Genomic DNA, 21,900 nt, shown 5'->3' on the forward strand with positions numbered 1-21,900 from the left:
ATGGCCACAGCCATGGTTGTTGCCACCACGCCCCCTGTTTGGTTCGACTAGTTCGGGGGTGGGCGCACGTCCATGGTTCATTAGGCGAGCAGATCGGCGGTTCAGCATCTGCAACACGGATCATAGGAATTTTAGTGTTTGTGCCATAAGTGCTTATAATGAGTATGATTATATGATTTTGACGATTTAAAGAAAAACATTTATACTATCCAACACTCATTACAAAGAAGCAATAAGATCCATAAGATGCAATAAGATCCAAAACATTCATTACATGGGTTTTATTACATAGCATCATCTCTAGTAGCTACACTTGGAGACTCGCGAGAATCATACTATGCATAGTGTCTCAAATTACATCTCATAAGGGGTACATCATGGGGTACAACTTATGGAAGCCACTGACATGACTCATGACCATGCAGGGTCATCTACTCTAACTCATACACCGCAGCTGGGATATGACTATTCTCAATCTCGATCTCCTTGTTGGACTTGTGAAGTCAGGACACATACTTCAAGGCCTCGGTGAGCTCCTTAGTAGGCTTGGCTCTAGTAGGGTAGGGCAGGCGTCTAGGTTGAGGTGAGTCGAGGCTAACTCAAACTCCTCTATCCTAGGCTTTGTCTTGGTGCGAATCTCCTTGGGTAGCTGATCCCACATACCCTTCATCTCCCTGTGGTGCTTCTTGTCAGACTTCTGCCAAGCCTACCAAGTCCTCTCACACTTGTCCTATAGGTACTCGTTCTACCTAAGTGCCTCAATCAGGTGACCCTAGTTGCGAACGGCCTTCTTCCTAAACTCCTCTAGCTCCTAAGTCATGGTCTTGTTCTGAGATTGGATTTTCAGCATATCAATCCCCTTGGACCTCTCTCTGTCTCCTCTATGGTTGAACACTGCCTTCTTGTCGTCCAACTCTCTCTATAACTCCAAGACCTTGCTATTGAGGTAGCAGTTCCTGTTGCCTAGGTCGGCGGCTTTGTCCTATAAGTCAGTGACCTCGGCTCTGTGGACTTCTTCACGATGGTTGAGCTCATCCTATAGCTTGGCAACTGTCTCAAGCAGACTAGTTTGCTCTTATGCTCCCTGTAAGTCTTGCTCCTGGTACTCCCATAGAAGGGCCTGGTCCTAACGTCTCCTCTGCTGAAGCTGGGTCACGTACCTATCCTGCTCTAGTAGGTGGATAGCCGAGACGCGAAGGCATCTATCCTCCTCAGCAAAGATAACTCTGCCGGCTGTGAAACTCTGCTCACTAGGGGTAAGGCTGAGGTCGAGGGCCTAGGGAAGTAGACAGAACTCTGTCGTCTTCAGGTGCTCATAGTGGTCCCTCATCACTCTATGAAGTGCCTTATGTGAGACAACTCATAGTCCCTCCTCAACTGTGTCCTCTATAGTCAACTCGGTGAAAGCTGGGACAGAAGGTAAGGTAGTGCTAGCTGGGAACTCGACTGAGGTGACAACCGGTCCTTCGATTCCTCCTTCCTGAGCTGACTTCCCAGAGCAGGTGACCTTGACAAGCTCGTTAGGGACTCCTAATGTGACAAGAACTCGGTAGAAGGTCTATGCAAAACCCCCGAGCTCACGTAGGTCGAAGGTAAGCTTGGCGTGGTCCAGAGGTAGCGGTCCTAGAGGCGGCCATTCGATGTTCGTTGCCATCTGCATGTTTTAAGGAAATAGGTGTTAGCAGGTCAATAAATAGATAAGCCTTGCATAAAAATAAATGTAGGGTCGGTATATAACCGAAAGAAGGGCTGTTCACATCCTATTCTATCGTCCATTTCTGAGGGTTTCGTCCTAGGGTTAAGTATGGCTCTGATACCAACTGAAACGACCTGATTTCCACGAAGGAAAATCCATAGAGTCGAAGTGTAATAAGACCGTTGTAGATCATATTACCTAAATTGCAGTCGAATATCACATCCATACAACGTAATATCAGAGTACAAAAAGTGCAGAATTACATAAATTATTACATCGCCGCATTGGCGGAATCAAAAGTAGCATTCATTCAGAACAGCTTGAAGATAAGATCACCAAACTCGAGCATAGGAACAAACCCCTCAACCATCACACTCCTCAGAGCTATACTCCTCAGTAGAACCTGTATGCCAAACTTTATCAGTACGATTTATACTAGCCACTCCCACCCTATGAGCATTGCTTTATGGAAATTGGATGCAAGTTGAATATAATCAAAAGGAACCTATAAGGCTGGGGTTTCCTATGTATTAGCATATCAAGTATATAATAATGGTTGGTCAAGTTTGAAAACCATTCCCACACCCATTCCACCCCATTTCTGTTCAGAGCCAGGTTTCGATCCTAGGATTGATATACCACCATCTCCACATCATCACCACATCACCACCATACCATCGCTCAGCCGATAGGCCAACTCCCTCTTGGCAATGTTTCATGGCCCGTAGCCCCTGGCTACGATCGAACACTCACTCACAGGGGGAAGAAGAGGACTCATCTCACTATCTAGTTTAAGCGAAACCCAGGAAAGGTCCGTAGCCGACCAGTCGGCATATGTATCGATCAATCAACCATACACTCTACAGAGGTTTTACATAACCACAAGATCCGCCTTCCTCACTGACCGTCAGTCAACTGGGCTGATTTCCGGCCTGCTTGCTAGCCTAGGATAATGCCACTCTACCATTTAGCCCTGGTACACCCCAAGTCTAGTCTAGGGGTGGCTGAAACTATGAGTCATGAGCCAGGGTCCACAAGGTCTCCATGAAGTCTTAGAAGGGTGTGGGGGAATCCTCCGCGCCCCATACCTCCTTGCACTGTCCGCTATCAACCTAGCAGTAGTGGCAATATCCTACCAAGTAGTCTAGCCGTCCCGCACCATATAGGGCGAGTGGTACGTAAGGCTTCCCTGGTGAATCTGAGTACTAGTAAGTCCTTAGAGATGACCAAGCCAGAATGTCTTCATCAGGGTTTCCATTTACCGTGCCACCACAGCACCTCCACCCCGGGCTCCTCCCATCATAGGTTCACACCTAGGGCCACCTCATATACCATTTACCCACCACAGGTATCCATTTCCAGGGGTGCCCAGGTAGCACCCTGCAGCAAGACTTGCCCCTAGGACTCAGTCGTATATTCTAACTTGGTCGACACAACCCTCACCCTTCATGCACCCAAGTCACACACGCAGCACTCTCCCCATAGTCTAGATAACACCAGTTTCCACCATGCATCAATGTAGTACAAGCATAGTAGAAGTAATAAGCAATGAATTATAGCAGCAAGTGTGTGTCTAGCCTAATAGTAGGGTAAGGTTGCGTCAAGGTAAAGGCCATCAAGTAAGCATACTACCATGCACGTCCTATCATAGTGTGAATATAACAATAAAGTAAAGCAATAGCAGTTCTATTTTAGCCATGCGTAATAGGTGCTATGAGGTTGGGTGGGATGTGGCACCTTCTGTGAAGTCATCCCCATACTCCTCATGGTACTCATGATCCTTGTCCGTCTGGTTCTCCTCTGAGTCTGCATACGATCGAATTATAGTCGCGTTAGCGACGTCCATAGAATAGCATAAAGAAGCAATGAAAATTCAAAAGAGCCAAATGCACTCAAACATGGGTTCATTGCGTAGAGCTCGATTTTAGATGAATTTTGGTCCTAGTTTCATATTTTTCTGAGGTTGTATGAATTAGTTATGAATTTCTGAAGATTAAATCCATTTTTGAAAATAATAAAGGCCGATTAATTCAGGACTGACACGTGCCACACTGTGACCGGTTCACATGGCATGCTGACGTGACATCAGCATGGCGTCATCAGAGCTAAACCGTGGCTGATAGGTGGGTCCCGCTGATGTCAGCATGACGTCATCATCTCGGTTGGTCACTGACAGGTGGGTCCAGAGTTAAACAGTCACTGACAGGTGGGGCTAGGTCAAAGTCAGCGTCAAGTCAACGATCAACGTACCACAGTGGTTGACATGTGGGCCAGGGCTGCTGACGTTAGCAGCTTACGTCATCATGACGTCATCATGACGTCGCCTCCTGACATGTGGGTCCAGAGTCTCTATGTCGCTAACATGTGGGCCCTGGTCAACGGTCAACTAGGCTAGGTCCAAACTGGGCTAGTTGGGCCTGGATATGGGCTTGGATTTGGGCTGAGCTTGGCCCATCATGTAGCATGCTGTGGCGCAGCCACGTCGCAGCCTAGGGCCTCCACTAGGCTTCAGTCCACAGATCGGCCCACACAGCGTGGCTCATGGTAGACTTGTGTTCACGGTCCATGGACCGTAGGCTGGGTCTTCGGTGGACTGAGTCCATCCCTTTTTCCTTTGGCATGGTCTCTGTGCACCGGGTGCATGTGAGTGTGGCCAATGAGGGGAAACTTCCCCATCTTCTTCCCTAGCGTGCTCCCGCCGGTGGTGAGCTCCCCGGCGAGCCTCACCCACGGCGCTGGTGTTCAATTTAGGTGGGCAAAAGCATCGCCCCGCTATGGCAAACATGATGGTGAGGTCGAAGCGACGAGTAGGGTTCCCCATGGGGCTGGCCACGGTGGCAGAGGTCTGGCTGTGGTGTGTCGACGGCGGTAGGGCAATGTGGTGGCTGGGAGCATGCTTGGTGGGGCATGTGAGCTTCCTGTGGCTCCAGTGAACATGGCGGGTGAGACAAGGAGGCGCCAGGCGCTCCTAGCGGTCCTGGCCACGGTGGAGTCAAAGCGGTTGCGTCGGCACTCTGGCCGCGACGCGGTGTGGTCAAACGGGGGTCCTCCGATGGCCTTCGTCTACCTCGACCACGAGCATGGTGTGTTCCGCGGTGAGGAGGAGCCAGCCAAGGTGGTGGCGTCACCTCTACCATGGTGATGCAGCCATAGTGGCTTCGCCATGGCCGTGTTCATGGCTATGGTGTGCGCACCCGTGCTTGCTCGCGTGCATGCCCGTGTGCGTGCTGCAACGCGTTCTCGTGCCGATTTGGCTTGACATTGCACGTGGCATGTGGCAGTGTAGGGCATGTGCGTGCATGTAGGGCATCACATGTGTGGCTTGCGTTGGAGTGCTCGAGCCAGGACGGCTCGACGTCGCCACGGCGTGCTTGGCGCGTGTGCGTGCATCAGCGTCTATGGGGCTAGGAGGAGGTCTTACCAGCGAGAGGCTCACCGTGTGGTGCTTGGCGGTATTAGGTGGTGGTGCGGTGGCGAGGTGCTGCCTAGTGGTGGAAGCCGTGTCATCGAAGTAGGCGCTCGGGGTGGTGCTCCAAGCTCCGGTGGTCGATGACTCCAAGCTCCCTGCTCGTCTCCCTCCTCTGGGTCCTCCTCTCGGCCCTCTTCTCTCGGAGTGGTGCGGGCAATTGGGCCACCGAACGGCAGCGGTGGGCTAAGGAACCCTAGGGCGCTCTGGGCGTCGTTTTATAGCCCCAAGCTCCAAAGCTCACCAATGGCGAACGAGATCGGATGTCGATCGTGGCTCGGCATGATCAAGTGGTCAAGGGTGCTCCTGCTGTCGTTATCGCCTCCAAGTGGGCTCCGCCTGGCAGCGAGGGTGTGTAGAGGATGCATCGTGGCCAAGGAAACACGGGACGGTGCCACAGTGGTGATGGGCGGGGCGCATGCGAGGGGGGGGGGTTGGGTCACGCCGTGGGCATGGCCCTATCAGACTTGGTCGGTCCGGCTGGCATCCTCAAGCGCATCCGATTAGTTGGTGGCATGATCGTGCGGCCGAGGTGGGTTGCGTGGAGCTCCCGCTCCCATCTCTACCCTGTGGTCGGGGAAAGCAGGGGTCAAGGTGGGTGATGACACCTGGGTCCCGCTTGGCAGCGGCTACGGTCGGGTGAAGGGCGTGCTAGCATGGGCGTCCTGCTGGGCTGCCTTTGTGGGCCAGCTTGGTAGGCCACAGCGCATGCGCGGGGTGAAAGGCGGCGTGAGTTGGGCCAAACAGATTGGGCTACGAGGCCTCCTTCCTTTTCCTTTTCTTTTTTTGCTTCAATTCAAATTTAGTTAGAGTTTAAACTTGAGCTTCGATTCATGTAGTGGGTCCCACAAGGTGTTTCAAATGGTGGTCAAAATACATCCCATATATTAGGGATTATTGGCTATTTTTGTTATACAAAAATAGTTGAAGTTTTTATATAGGGGTGTTTTATTCTTCCAACAAATAATTCATTATTTAGGGTTTATCATAAATATTAAGTAAGTTAGTTAAACATCACATAAGGCAAAAGAATCCAAATCACAAGTGGGTTTAAGGATACATGCATGATTTATTTATTTAAGAATTTAATTACACATGTGGCATAAAACCAAACTATGCTTATGATTTTAACTAGGGTTTGGCTTCTACATGTGTCACTCAACATCACATAGGGTTTAAACAAAAATTTTGTAGTTGTGATTTTTGGTATATGGATTTTTGGGTTGTTACACTATGCATGCTAGTTTTCATTTCATCATTCAAACCGACAACTAGCATACACCACACAAGCATGGATATTGAAGTTTAAAACTTGTGCCATGCAAGCAAACATATGAAATGCACATTCAAATGCATCATCCAAGTTCATGAGCTTGCTCCCCCTACTTGTGTGCTCAAAATTTTAGTTGATCCCTTTCCTTTGTCATGTCTCTCCCTTTATGATATTTCTTCCCCCTTTTCACTATCTTTACTACTATCTTTGTTTCTCTCCCCCTTTGTCATAAATGACCATAAAGGTTTAAAATATAGATAGTATTACTTGTAGGGTCGAGATTATCAATATCAATCAATGGGGTGAGGATCAAAGTTCCAAATTTGGTTCAAACTAGAATATATGCCAAAGATATTTAACTCGATTTGATCCAAGGACAAGCTTCTTCACACCTTCAAATGAGGGTTATCTTGAACCATGTTGAGTTAAACACTTAGAGTTCATTTTCTAGATTGAAAACTAGGTTTACAAGCCCACAAACGTGGCATATGCTATCACTAGATCAAGTCAAACATAGAAGCAATAGTGATACCATATAAACATCAAATTCATTTAATTTTCATGAATGAGCCTAATAAAACAGAGAGATGTCTAGATGCACTAAACATGTCTTTAGCAAGGATGTATGCCATGCCAATCAACTTTTACCTTGGATAGCTTGAAGGGGAGGCATGTCATATAAGTGGGGGGTGCATCAACACATATTTGAGAAATCCAATATGTTCAACTCATTCCTTAGCTTGTAAAACCTTTTCTCATCCAATGGCTTAGTGAATATATCGGCAAGTTAATCTTCAGTGCCTACACTCTCAATGCAAATGTCCCCTTTTTGTTGGTGATCTCTTATGAAATGGTGGTGGATATCTATGTGCTTAGTTCTTGCATGTTGAACCGAATTGTTGGTTAGCTTGATTGCACTCTCATTGTCACATAGCAATGGCACTTTCTTGAATTTGATTCCAAAGTCACTCAAAGTGGCCTTCATCCAAAGTACTTGTGCACAACAACTACCGGCGGATATGTATTCGGTTTCGGCGGTTGATAATGCAACACTATTTTACTTCTTTGATGACCATGAAACAAGTGATCTTCCCAACAATTGATATGTGCCCAAGGTGCTCTTCCTTTCAACCTTGCACCCCACATAATCCGAGTCAAAGTAACCAACTAGCTCAAATTTTTGCTCCTTTGGGATACCATAAACCAACATTTGGTGTATGCTTCAAGTACCTCAATATTCTCTTTGTAGCCTTCAAATGACTTTTCTTTGGTGAGGCTTGAAATCTTGCACACATGCATACACTAAACATGATATCCAGCCTTGATGCGGTCACATAGAGTAGGCTTCCAATCATAGACCGATACAACTTTTAATCCACCATATTTCCACTTGCATCACTATCCAAGTTACCATTGGTTCCCATTGGTGTGCTAATGACTTTGCTATCACACATGCCAAATTTCTTGATCATGTCCTTGATATACTTGCCTTGACTTACAAAAGTCCCATTCTTTAATTGCTTGATTTGTAGACCAAGGAAGTAACTCAATTCTCCAATCATGGACATCTCAAACTCATTAGCCATCATCTTTCCAAACTCATCACAAAATTCTTGATTTGTTGATCCAAATATGATGTCATCAACATAAATTTGCAATACAAATAGATCTTTTCTAATCTTCTTGATGAAAAGAGTGGTGTCAACTTTGCCCATTGTGAATCCTTTAGAGAGTAGGAAATCCCTCAATCTCTCATACCATGCTCTAGGTGCTTGCTTCAAGCCATACGATGTCTTCTTCAACTTGTATACATGGTTGGGCTTCTTATCATCTTCAAAACTGGGAGGTTGCTCAACATATACTTCTTCATTGATGTAGCCATTGAGAAATACACTCTTGTAACAGAACCGACCAATTATACGAAATTAAGTAAGAAAATCATCCACCAGAGCAGACGATTGAACAAACTTAAGCCCATATAACCCGATAGTCCGTGAAATCACGAAGGATTTCAAACCAACTCGTGTCCCAGCCATGATCGTAATAATCTTAGCGGTCACCATCACAAATTACATAAAAGTTCGCATCACAGATACATCAGAGTTTAAACATAGTTATTACAAACCAGTTCGAATAAAAGTAGCGGAAGTCATTTGTTCAAACCACACACACACACTCACGCGGAGTTTAAATATAGTGCCAGCGAATGATCATCTCCAACAAAAGCATCAGATGAGACATAAGGAATGACCATGCCCATGGTCCTAAGCATCACCCATCGCAGGATAAAGGCAGTTGATACAGTAGCCGTAATACATCTGCCCATCTACAACAAGTGGGAATAAAACCCTGAGTACGAGAAGGTACTCAGCTAGACTTACCCGACATAACCAAAAATAAATGACACCAAGGATTATGAAGGGCTTTATAGTAGGGTAGCTGACTCATTTGCAAAAAGAAGCATTTTTAGCATTTCGAGAACCTTTAGAAAAGCATTTTTGCCAAGTTAATTATTATTAACCTATCGACTAGATTTGCACCTATACTAGAGTAAACATGTGATTAAGCAGATAATGATAACCAACGATCATTAAATAACTTCCATACTATCATATTCATTATAACTGTCCAAGTGTTCCATAAACATTTACTACGATGAAGTAACTCAAGTCAAGTGCTCACTATCCAGGAGCGATGGCGATTCGAATCGATTCCTAACCAGCTGGTGATTTATTCCTTACACAAACCTCACTCACCCGCTAAAGTGAGATATTGATCACCGAGTCAATTTTCCAGGAATCTCGAGTTTGCCAGGAACCACATGTACCCGGGGGCCGACCGACTGCACTTTAGTCTTATCATCCCGCCCCCGTGTCCTACCACACCTGCTCCGGCACAGTGCGTTGCGGGCAATCTACTCGGCCCGAAAACTCTCCCAGCTTCGCGGTTGGAAGGTACTTTATCCGGCCAGCTAAATGTAAGGCATACGTTCAACATGACTCGAGGCCCAACAATGGTCGGTCCTTAATCGACACAGACGGAAACACTACAGTCCAAAACTCTGCAAGTCTCCGTCCGGTCTCAACTTCATTTAACACTTAGTTATACCATGACTTCATAGTCATCCAAGCAGATCCAGGTAACCACCTATAGCTCGCAGGTGACAGGAAATCACCTGACTTCTACCGGTCTAAGCCAGCTAAGCATTGACTTGACTGCGGATACCAGGGTAACAAGGATATAGTATAACAAAGGTAGACAAGGTATAATGCAGCAATGGTTGCAAACAACTCCTGAACATAATGCATCAATTAAAGTAAAGCATTTAGTTAAATAATTGCAAACCGGGAGAAAAATGCTCCGGGGCTTGCCTCTCTCGAAAGAGCTCGGACGGTGATCGGGGCACTCCGGAAGTTCCTCAACGTCCTCCTCGTCGGCTTCTAGCACTTCCTGCTGCTGCACCTCGAGCTGCTCCTCGAGCTCCTCGGGTATGACGACTGGATTCTCGGTTTGCGATCCTGTATGATGCAATGCGCGTAAGTGATTATGCACACGGTGCATCGAAGAAGATGAATGCAATGGATATGTCGAAATGCAAGGTAGTCAACATCATCCAAGAAACTATACTACAAGCACATGTCATCTACTGTATTCTCTTCTACTTCTAATATGTTAAGTCAACATATCTTATGAAATGCTTCAAAGATACACCAAAGCTTTACTAATTTCTTAATTATACTTAAAGCAACACTTGCTTAAACCCTAATTAATAATAGGTTTGAATAGCAACATATATTTCTGATGCTCCTAAAAATCTGAGAAAATTACAGTAGCATAATACTATCCTAAACAAACTACCATAAAAATTTCATGGCATTTGGATAAGTAAACTATCCTATACAAAAATGACAAGCTATAGCTTAAAAATGAGCATGAAATTACTTTGTACTATGAAAAGTGTCAAACAACAGAATTAATATTTTTCCTAGGTTCTTCATAGCATACAATAACTGTACAAAAATTGTCACAGGCATGTTTTATACAAAATTTGTTCTCTAGCAAAAATAACAAAAATCAGCCATTAAAGGTACTTGAACTACACCTCAAAATTTTCCCACAGCACATGCGTGAAACATATTTTCCCTAGGAAGTACATGACATAAGAAGATTAACAAACTTGGAATCATATTTTTCTGAAGCCTATAGATTTTTCTACACATTTTCAAGTTATCAGCAATATACATGATTAAATAAAGTTCTACATAAAAGTATCTCAAAAATGACATGCAATAATTTTCTCAAGTAGACCTGGTGATAAGGAACCTAGCAAAATTTGTTTCAACAATTTTGGAGCTAAAAGGAGTACACAAACATTTTCTAAAGCATTTAAATAGAATTCTGAAAAATCATTTTTGAAATCCCTTTTTAAACTTCAGGCTCAAATCTGCTAGATACACCCGGTTATCCACCCAAATCCCGTGCCAGAGAGACAGATAGGCGGGACCCGGCGGGTCAACCGGCCCACTGGCCAGCCACCCGGGGCCTTTGCCAGCCACTACGGCTGGGCCCCGTGGGTCAGCGACCCAGTGGCAAGGGAGGTGCCCGGCCGCGGCGGTTCTCGCCGCCGATGAACTTGCCGGCAGTGAGGTCACCACCGGAGGCTTCCCCGAGACAAGGTGGACCTAACGGTACCCCTACCACGGCCAGTGGAGCTCGGGAGCAAGCTCACCGGCGTCCATGGCGGCATGGTGGTGCGGCTCAACGCCGGCCGGCCAGCTCCGGCTGAGAGGTGGCGCGAGGAGTGGCTGGCGAGCTCTACCACGTCAGTGTGGTGCTGGTGCGCGCGGAAAGAGGGAGATAGGTGAAGCGGAGAGGCGAGTCCCAGGGAGCGCAGCATTCCGGTAAGGCGGAGCTCACCCGATGAGCGATTGGCAAGGAAGGGGAGCTCCCTAAGGCTTACCGAGGCGAGCCCGGGGTGCGCGAGGTGACGGCGGAGCTGTAGGCGAGATGGAGAGGTCGCCGGCGAGCTGTAGTGGCCAGACGAGCGAGCTCCGGCAAGGCGTGGCGTGCGGTGGCGATGGCGGACGCGCGCGCTGCTGCAGTCCAAGAGAGAGACGAAGGGAGGAGCAGGAAATGAGATGCCGGGCGAGCTCTGTGGTAGCCTAAGCAGTGGCTAGCAGTGCCAGAGCTGCCACGGCGCGTGGACGCGGTGTCAGGCCGCCGTCGACGGGTAGCGCCACGCGGCGGGCAAGCCCTAACACGGTCGAGGGCATGGCGCGGCGATGGGCACGGCGCACGCGAAGCAGGCCGGACGAGCGGGCCAGCGCTGGAGCTGGGCCGAGGCGGGACACGCGCGGCAGGCGGGGACGCGTGGGCCGGCGCACACGGGCGGGTTCGCTGGCGCGCTGGGCCGGCTTCGGCCGTGGGCCAGAAGCGAGGCGGCGGCCCACGAAGGAGAAAAAGTCCTTTTTCATTCATATTTTCAAGAAATTTTTAAATGCTAGATTTCAAATATTATTTTGAGCAAGAAAATGACATCTTTTGAAAATGTACCAAAAATGAAAGTTGATTAGAATTTAATTCTCTACAACTTTACTTTTATGACCAAAGCCAAATTCTTTCTAGATTTTGAATTGTAACATCAAAGTCCACGTTTAGCTCAAAACCCTAATTTTTGGAATTTATTTTTGAAGCCAAATTTTGAATTAATTTGAATACAAACATTGCTCCAAAAATTGAACTAAACATTGCTAGATGATTTACAATAGTAGCCAAACATGTTTTACTAACCTAGCAAGACAAATTCAGGGCAAAACAATTCTTAAACAGGTGTATGCAACATTCAGGTTTCACGCATGTTTCAGATGTTTCAAAATAATGTTTCAATTGGTATGCACATGATTAAGCATGTATGATTTGGATGCTTGATGATGCATGATATGCGTGATTTGCAGTGCCTAAATGTAGGCATAACACTGGGGTGTTACAACTCTTAACATCCATTTGATAGAGCTTGATGTTGTGGGCACAAGCATAGGCTAGCAAGATTCTAATTGCTTCTAATCTAGCAACCGGAGCATATGTTTCTCCAAAGTCAAGACCTTCAACTTGTGTATAGCCTTATGCTAATAATCTTGCTTTGTTCCTTACTACTATCCCATCTTGATCTTGCTTGTTTCTAAAAACCCATTTGGTTCCAATCACATTGTGTCCCTTTGGTTTTTCTACTAATTCCCATACTTGATTTCTTGTGAAGTTATTCAATTCTTCATGCATAGCATTCACCCAATCAACATCCTTCAAAGCTTCATCTATGTTCTTTGGTTCAATGGATGACACAAATGAGAAGTGTTTATAAAATGATACCAATCTTGATCTTGTTTGTACACCTCTTGAAATATCACCAATGATAGTTCCAACGGATGATCTCTTGCAACATTGGTTGGTTGAAGGATTGGAACTTAATTGCTTACACTTGCTTGATCATTGAGTTGAGATGATGTACTAGCCATTTGATCTTGTTCATTGTCATGAGATCCACTTGCACTAACTTGATTTGTATCATCTTGCATATTTGAGTTGGAGAGCACTTGTACTTGATCATCTTCATCATCATTCACTTGCCTAGGCCTCAATTCACCAATGTCCATATTCTTCATGGCATTTGAAAGTTGAATGCCTCTAACATCTTTTAAGTTCTCATTCTCTACTTGTGAACCCTTGGTTTCATCAAATTCAACATCATGAACTTCCTCAAGAGTGTCACTATCCAAATTCTAAACTCTATATGCTTTGCTTGTGGTGGAATAGCCAAGTAGGAATCATTCATCATATTTCTTATCAAACTTGCCTAATCTTATGCCTTTCTTCAAGATATAGCATTTGCAACCAAAGACTTGAAAATATGCAATATTGGGCTTTCTACCATTCAAGAGCTCATATGGTGTCTTTTCTTTCAATCGGTGACAATAGAGGCGGTTGCTACAATAGCAAGCCGTATTGATAGCTTCGGCCTAAAAGGATTGACTCACATTGTACTCACTAAGCATAGACCTTGCCATATCAATGAGTGTTCTATTCTTCCTCTCAACAAGGCCATTTGATTGAGGAGTGTACTTGGACGAGAATTGATGTCTAATTCCAAATTCATCACATAACTCATCAATTTTAGTGTTCTTGAACTCACTACCATTGTCACTTCTAACTCTCTTGATGGTTGTTTCAAATTCATTGTGAATACCTTTGACAAATGATTTGAATGTTGCAAATACATCACTTTTGCCCACTAGAAAGAATACCCATATATATCTAGTGTAATCATCCACTATCACAAGGCCATATTTATTTGCACCAATGCTAGTGTATTGTGTTGGCCCAAACAAATCCATGTGCAATAACTCAAATACTTTACTAGTGCTCATCATGCTTTTCTTAGGATGGGTGTTTCCAACTTGTTTTCTGGCTTAATAAGAGCTACAAAGCTTATCCTTTTCAAACACAACATCTTTCAAGCCTCTAACCAAGTCATGCTTAACCAATCTATTCAATTGTTTCATTCCAATATGACCAAGCTTCTATGCCATAACCAACCCATGCTAGACTTAGTGAACAAGCATGTAGATAACTTAGCTTCACTAGCATTGAAATCAACCAAGTAGAGATTTTCATATCTAAAACCTTTGAAGATCAAGTTAGAGCCATCTACACTTATGATTTCTACATCATCTACTCCAAATATGCATTTGAATCCAAGATCACACAATTGAGCCACGAATAGCAAATTAAAGTTCAAGCTTTCTACTAGCAACACATTGGATATGCTCATGTCATTGGATATTGCAATCTTACCAAGCCCTTTGACCTTGCCTTTGCCATTGTCACCAAATGTGATACTATCATAACCATCATTGCCATTGGTGTTGATTGAGTTGAACATTCTTGCATCACCGATCATGTGTTGAGTGCACCCACTATCAAGAACCCAATGCCTTCCTCCGGCTTTATAATTGACCTACAAAAGAAGATCAATTCTTTTTAGGTACCCAAACTTATTTGGGTCCTTGAAGGTTAGTCACTAGGCTCTTTGGTACCCAAATGGCTTTCTTCTTTGAGTCCATCTATGGTTTACCAATGAACTTAGCCTTCACACCATTTGTACCCTTAGTAAGTATATAGCATAAATCAAGCTTAATAGAGGATACATTAGTATTTTTGCTCTTATTTTTGCATTCTTGCTCTTTATGACCAACTTGCTTGCAACTAGTGCAAAATCGACCATTGTTCTTCACAAAACTAGTCTTGTGAGGAGCAAAGGCCGCCTTACCTTTCTTGGGGGTATAGCCCAATCCCGCTTTAGGGCTTTTACCTCCTTATTCAAGCTCTTGCATTCCCTTCTCTTAATGTCAAAGTATTCTTTAGCACCTTCTAGCATGTCAAATAATTCATCCTTAGTAGGTTCATCATCATCACTATCACTATCATTTTCATTTTCATGTTCATTATCATCAACATGTTCTTCATCACTTTCATCATCACAAAATTGTACCTTAGTGGCCTTAGCCATGAAGCATGATGAAGATTCGAAGAGAGAAGGCTTCTCATTGATAGCAATGCTTGCAAGAACCTTCTTCTTGGTGGTCTTGTTATCATCACTATCATCATCATCATCACTTGAGGAACCATCACTATCCTAAGTGACTACATATGAACCACCCTTCTTCTTGAATGCCATCTTGTCCTTCTTCTCTTTCTTTTCCTTCTTGTCCTTTCTTCTTGTTCTTCTTGTTGTCATCATCATTATCGCTATTGTATGGGCATTGAGCAACAAGATGATCTTTGCTTCCACACTTGAAGCACATTCTTGACTCTTCTTTGTTCTTGAATGAAGATTTCTTTCTTCTTGCACGGTAGCCCTTCTTCACCATGAACTTGCTAAATCTTTTGACAAAGAGAGCTATCTTTTCATCATCATCATCATCATCCCAAGATTCATCTTCTTCACTTGATGTCTCTTACTTAGCTTTGCCCTTTAATGATGTAGCTTTGAATGCCATGCTCTTCTTCTTGTCATCCTTCATGTTATCTTTCTTCTCCTTCTTTTCTTCCTTCTCATCATCATCTCTATTAGCATCATCGGTCATGATATCTCCCAAGATTTGATTTGGTGTCATTGTGTTCAAACCGGTCCTCACTAGTAAGGTGACCAACATGCCAAATCTTGCGGGCAAACATCTCAAGAACTTATTGGAGAAGTCCTTGTCCTCTATCTTCTCACCAAGTGCTTTGAGATCATTGACAATCACTTCCATCCGATGGAACATGTTTGGCATACTCTCATCTTCCTTCATCTTGAAGCTTGCAAACTTCTCTTTGAGAATATATGCCTTTGCACCCTTCACGGCTTGAGTACCCTCAAATGATTCTTTCAATTTCTTCCAAGCTTCATGAGCCATCTCAATATTCTTAATTTGCTCAAATATTCTCACATCAATTACATCATGAATGGTACTTAGAGCAATGTCATTATTTTGGAGAAGCACTTCTTCGGCCACGGTGGGATTTTTCAAATCATCAATCTCAATTTTGGTTTCTACCACCTTCTACACCTTTCTATTGATTGACTTGATATTTGTGGTCATCTTTGTCTTCCAATAAGAATAATTTGAGCCATCAAATTGGGATGGCTTCTTAGTGTTGTTGATTTGAGCCATTTTAACACCGAAGGTTGTTAAGTCTCAAATAACGGTGACCTCGGCTCTGATACCACTTGAAAGGTCCTAATGGCTAGAGGGGGGTGAATAGCCTAATAAAATTTCTACAACAACACTTAACAAAATAGTTAGACAATTATGAGGCGAAGGAAGTGTTGTGCTAGCCTACTCAAAATGCAAGCCACCTACCACAATTCTAATTTAGATAGTGTCGATTCACACAAGAGCTATGACACTACCCTATGTTAGTGTGCTCTCAAAGGCTAATTAAAGAGCCACACCAACCAACCAAGTAAGCTCTCACAACTAGCTACACTAAAGAGCTTGTCAACTAGTTTGCGGTAAAGTAAAGAGAGTAATCAAGAAGGTTATACCGCCGTGTAGATGAAAGAACCAATCAATCACAAGGATGAATAACAATGAAGACCAATCTGTTGACACAAAATGTGACACTGTGCCTCACACACAGCAAGCCGAAAAGCGTAGCTTCAATCGGGTTCCCGGGTGCTTCGTTATCCGGAAGCGTGCCAGTCAGTTTGACCTGAAAACTAACAAGGGACAAAATAATTAAATGTCAAACCGGAACATGTCTGGTATTACCCGACAGTTCCACATATACGGCCCTGAAGCCACTTACAACGACATACAGCTATAGAGAGCTGTCTGCCAATGAGTTCATAAACCATTCAGCTAATGATAAGATAAATGCACGTGGAGATCTGATTGCCGAATATACGTGCATGGGAAGACATGTTTGAACAAGTGAAATTGATTATGAGTTAATGCATAACCAAGCTCGGCAATCTAGCCGAGTTGGGGTCCATGAAGCAGGAACGTGCAAATAAATACATTCAAACTAATCTAAAAACCTGCATCTGCCGCACGACACCTAGTTTCGTAAAAGCTTAAACGTAATTAAAATACACTGAACCCACGACATGTGACAATCTAGATCAAAATAACTCAGCCATTACGAGCGTATTATCTATTTGCGAAGGTAATACGAAAACAATGATCATTGAAGCGCGAATAAAACCATAAGGGAGGGCCGAACAATATTGATCTAGATCGGGCAGAAGTGTGTTACAAATATATAAAATATTTAAAACATGCAACACTGGATAACTTAATGAATCTATTTAGATTTGCCATATCTAATAGAGCCGATAACTATCTTGCTTTCACTAAGCGTATTGAACAAACGCCTGCCGCACGGTATTTACTCATAAGCAAAGCATAAGCAAAGACTTCTTGATTGTCAAGCAAAGATCCGCCGCACGATCATTGAAAAACAAACAAGACTACTTGCATCACGTCTAAATCCACCGCATGATACTAGACATGATAACAAGGTTGTCGGAACTTACGGAGGTCGACGGATCGATGACTCCTCTCGAAGAACTCGACGACACGACAAAAGGACTCGAAAGTTGGCACGGGGCCGGTTGTATTGATTTGGTTGTGAACACCTATTACATTGGTCGAGGGTCAATATTTATACCCTGGACAAAACACGAGTCCTAGAGGACTACGATTTACAAAGGAACCTTTAAATAAACTTGGAAACTCGCGATTCCTTACCCTAAACTTTTAGAGTCCTTTACTATTACAACTTTCACCTTTTCGATCGGCCTTGCCTGCCATCTTCTGTCTTTCCCGAATGGAATCACCGCCTTCTGGAATAACCGACCGCAATGCATTTAGCCGACCGCTTGCTTTGTTTGCCGAATACCCTTCTTCCCGCATGTGGGTCTACATGTCATCTTCCAGAATCGACCAAAATCCAGTGTTAACACATGCCCCCTCAATTTCGGGATAAAAGTTGTTTTATTCTGAAATTGACCACAAGCTCTTTCATCCCCCTAGGTCATCACCGTTCAAAACCGCAGCCGCTGCCCCAAAACTCAAGCTTTCAGCGCAACCTCGGACCTCCTTCAAATCTTCAATGGCGACCCAGGATGAAATCCCAGAGGTAACCTTTACTTATATTCGGCAACTTTCATCTTATTCTCCCGCTCCCTTTTTGATTTACTCCCCTCTGATTTCAACCATCTTCTAAAGGAATACAAGAGCCAGATTTTGATCCCCTATGCTGCCAATCCCGACTCCTATTTCCTCGGCCCAATGGGAAATCCTGACGCTTCTGAAATTATTGAGAAAGAAACCCAAAGAATTCCTTTCAAGTCTGGGGTTACCTCATCAAACCGATGGCCAAACACGTTCAAGAATTGGCCATTTCCCCCAATCACCGGATGGCGTAACTGGTACAGGAGAATGCTGGAGAAAAGCAGCAGCCACTGGGAGAGTCAAGACATCAGTCATTGTCTGGAGTTATCTTTAGCAGAAACACCCAGGAATGATTCCCTTCTGATAGCAGCTTCTCACTTTTGGTCTGACGCTATCAATGCCTTTATCTTTGGTCATGGTATTATGACCATCACTCTAGCCGATGTATTCATGATGACTGGCTTGAATGTGTCATTGCCAGTATATCCTTACAAGTACAAGAGCAAAAGTAATCAAAGAGCCGTCAGCTCTGGATGTGGATGGGTCAAACATATTCAGAACTACATGAATGCATCTGGCGCCGTCTCTGACAAAGAGTTGAAAGCCTTCATGAATATGTGGCTATGCAGATTCATCTTCTGTGGAAAATCCAATGAACCGACCCTGAATCATATGGTAATGGCTGAAGACTTAGCTGCAGGCACTCAGATTCCACTAGGCAAATATCTCTTAGGGTCTGCTTATCATCTGATGCATCAGATTACTCTCCAGATGCGCCAAGGTGGAGAAATCTCTTGTGTGAATGGTCCCTGGTGGCTAATTCAAATGTGGCTTCAACTATATATGCATCAGATAACCTCTGTGAGCCTCTCCAATCTAAGTTTTCCTTCAGTCAACTATGCTGAAGGCAACACAGCAAAGGTCAAGGCTTGTCAGACTTATGGGGAAGCAGCATCATCCATAAGCATTGACTTAGACATCGGTCATTTCTTCAAGCTATTTTTCAAAGGATTCGGCAATGTGCTCTGGTTTCCTTACAGAGAAAATGAAGATCTAACTTTGCCCTGCAAGTTTAGCTATGAAACTGGTTGTTCAGGCCAAGAATCCACAGAGATTTTCAACTCCTTTATCAAACCTTGCACTCTGCCAGCCGAATTTCATCATGGGAGATTAGTGCAGTCCACCTATGAATTCTACTATCCAAATATGGTGGCCAGACAATTAGGATGCGGCCAACTGCCTCCAAGATTCCTCTTCTCAACAATCATAAAGTCAAGGGAAGTAATAACAGAAAGAATGGAAGCCAAGAAGATCTTTGAATTAGGATGGGAATTGCCAACATATGAACCATCCCCATTTGGGCTAATAGATGTTGCTCATCCCTTCTTCATCTCTTGGTGGCAAGAATGGCATGCTCATATCTTCAATATGTCAGTTCATTCTTTATGCAAAAACTTGCAACCTGACTTTGCTTCTGATAGCGAGGTAATTTCATTATGCTCATCATTTCTTGCATCTTGAATCCACTTCTTATTTTAAAATCTTGTTATGCACAGGATCTTGAGTTTACTCCCCCAGCCAAAGCAATCCAGTACTATTCGGCTGGTCCCAAGCCTGCTCTGGGGTTTGATGCTCCAAACTTAAAGGAATTCATGAAAGCTCCTGTAACTTTGGATTCAGCACCTTTAAAGGCACTCATGAAAACTCCTGCTACTTCAGCTGCTGCATCCTCAAGAGGAAAAAGCAAAAGGAAAACATCTGACAATTTTCTCTTACCCAAGAAACCAAGGACCAAGAAAGCCAGATTACCTCCTAAGGCATGAATCTTTTATTTTCTTATCAGGTCAACCATCTCATTTAGCAGTAAGCCTGACTATCTCTACACTCATTTCTTCCACTGCAGCCACAAGTCGAAATTCCCATACTGGGTAATACCTCAGCGCCTGTAGAACCAACCCCTGAAGTTTCTACTGAAGATGAAGAAATCCATGATAGCGAAATTTCAGAGACCCATGAAGCTGAAGGTTCAAAGGCTCATAAACCTGATGAGACTATAGGTAACATTGTTCAACCAATTCTCTTCTCCTTTCTCTTTAACAACATCTATCTCTTATGCTCATTATCATTTACTTTACTGAGAATAGATGAGATCTTAGATGAACTGGCAAGGGAAACTTCTCCTGATCAATCTCCAGATCCGTCTCCTCTGAACCTTCAATCAAGTCCTCCAGCAAGCCAGGGTATAACCCATCCTGGTGACCAATCAGCCCAACAGGTAATGCCTTGTCTCATACTATATTTTAGCAAAATTACCCAATCGGCTAACACCTTCTTTCTTCCTCTTTGTCTAGAAGAACATCACTAAACCGACCACCAGTTACTCCTTCTCTATTGAGGACTACATTATTGAGAAAGGTGAAGAGATCACTTCTCATCAAACTTTGTCACTGGAGAATCAGGCTCGGCTAAAAGAAGTGATTATTCTGCTGAATAAGGATACCATTAGTCTGGTTCAGGATGCAGACCAGATAAAAGACCTCCTTGAACTCATTGATCAAGATATCCCTTCTGCTCTCAAGGCTCCCCTAGAATCTGCAGCCCATCTTGATGATCACTTTGCTATGGTGAGAAGGGCAACCAAGAACATATCTTCGAGGGCCGCTTTGCAGAAGGATAGATCTTTGAAAAAGCTAGAGATTAAAGATCTTCACTCTCATATCCAGACTACGAGAAATTCTTTGGCAACCTTGGAGCCTGAACTGAGATCCATGGAGGATGAAAAAATCAGACTAGAAGCTCAACTAGCCGAACTGAATGCCAAAATTCAGTCTCACAGGGCCCATATAGTCAATCTGCCGAAGAACATAGAAGCAACTTCACTAAAGATAGCTTCGACCATCAAAGAAGACCAGCAGATCAAAAATAAGTTGTCCAGCATCCAGAGTTCTGAAGATGAAGATCAAAAAGTGCTAGATAATGTTAGCCGAATCAGGACTGAGGCCATAGAAGCAATCAATCATCTTCTGAACCAGTAGACATTAGGCTTGTAATAAACTTTAAGTGTGATACCCTTTTTTCCTTGATTAAACAACTTTATGTTCACTTATTTTCATTCGTTCGGAAAAAAACAATCGGCCATTTTCCCTTAAATTACTCGATTAGAATGTAGCCGATTGTCTCCATTCTTCCGATAGCCGAACGAATCCAATCCAAATACTGTGAGGGTATAGCCGAACAATGTTGGCTCCAATAAATCATGGAGATATTCAAGCGACATTCGACTTAACTCAGGCCTGGCCCAGTCCAGTAACGGCCCAGCCGAAAGGGAAAAAACCCTACTCCGCCGTTCGGGATTCTCGCTCCATAACCCCGTGGAATTCGCCACGATCTTTCGCTTCGGCTTATAAATAGACCTTTCCATTAGCCTTCATCGCTATCTTTGCCTTAGCGTTCTCACACCCATCTCCTCCACTTCCTTCGTTCGATTCATTCCAGAAGAAAACCCTAACTTCCATCAAAGCAAATGACGAACAGTGGCAATCGTGGTAAGCGTCCTGCTGATGGAGAAGCTGAAGGAAGCAGAGCATCGCGCTGCCGGCGTCGTGGGTATGATTCGGCTCTTTGCCCCCTTTGCAATTTCCTTGTTCATCTCTTAATTTTGACTTTCCCTTCCTCATTCATCAGGATAAGGGTCATCAGCTCCAGCCAATACCATCTCCTTCCTCCGGTGACGGCAGCTCAACCAGGA

The sequence above is a fragment of the Miscanthus floridulus genome, chromosome 2 (genome assembly GCF_019320115.1).
Source record: "Miscanthus floridulus cultivar M001 chromosome 2, ASM1932011v1, whole genome shotgun sequence".
NCBI classification, from domain to species: domain Eukaryota; kingdom Viridiplantae; phylum Streptophyta; class Magnoliopsida; order Poales; family Poaceae; genus Miscanthus; species Miscanthus floridulus.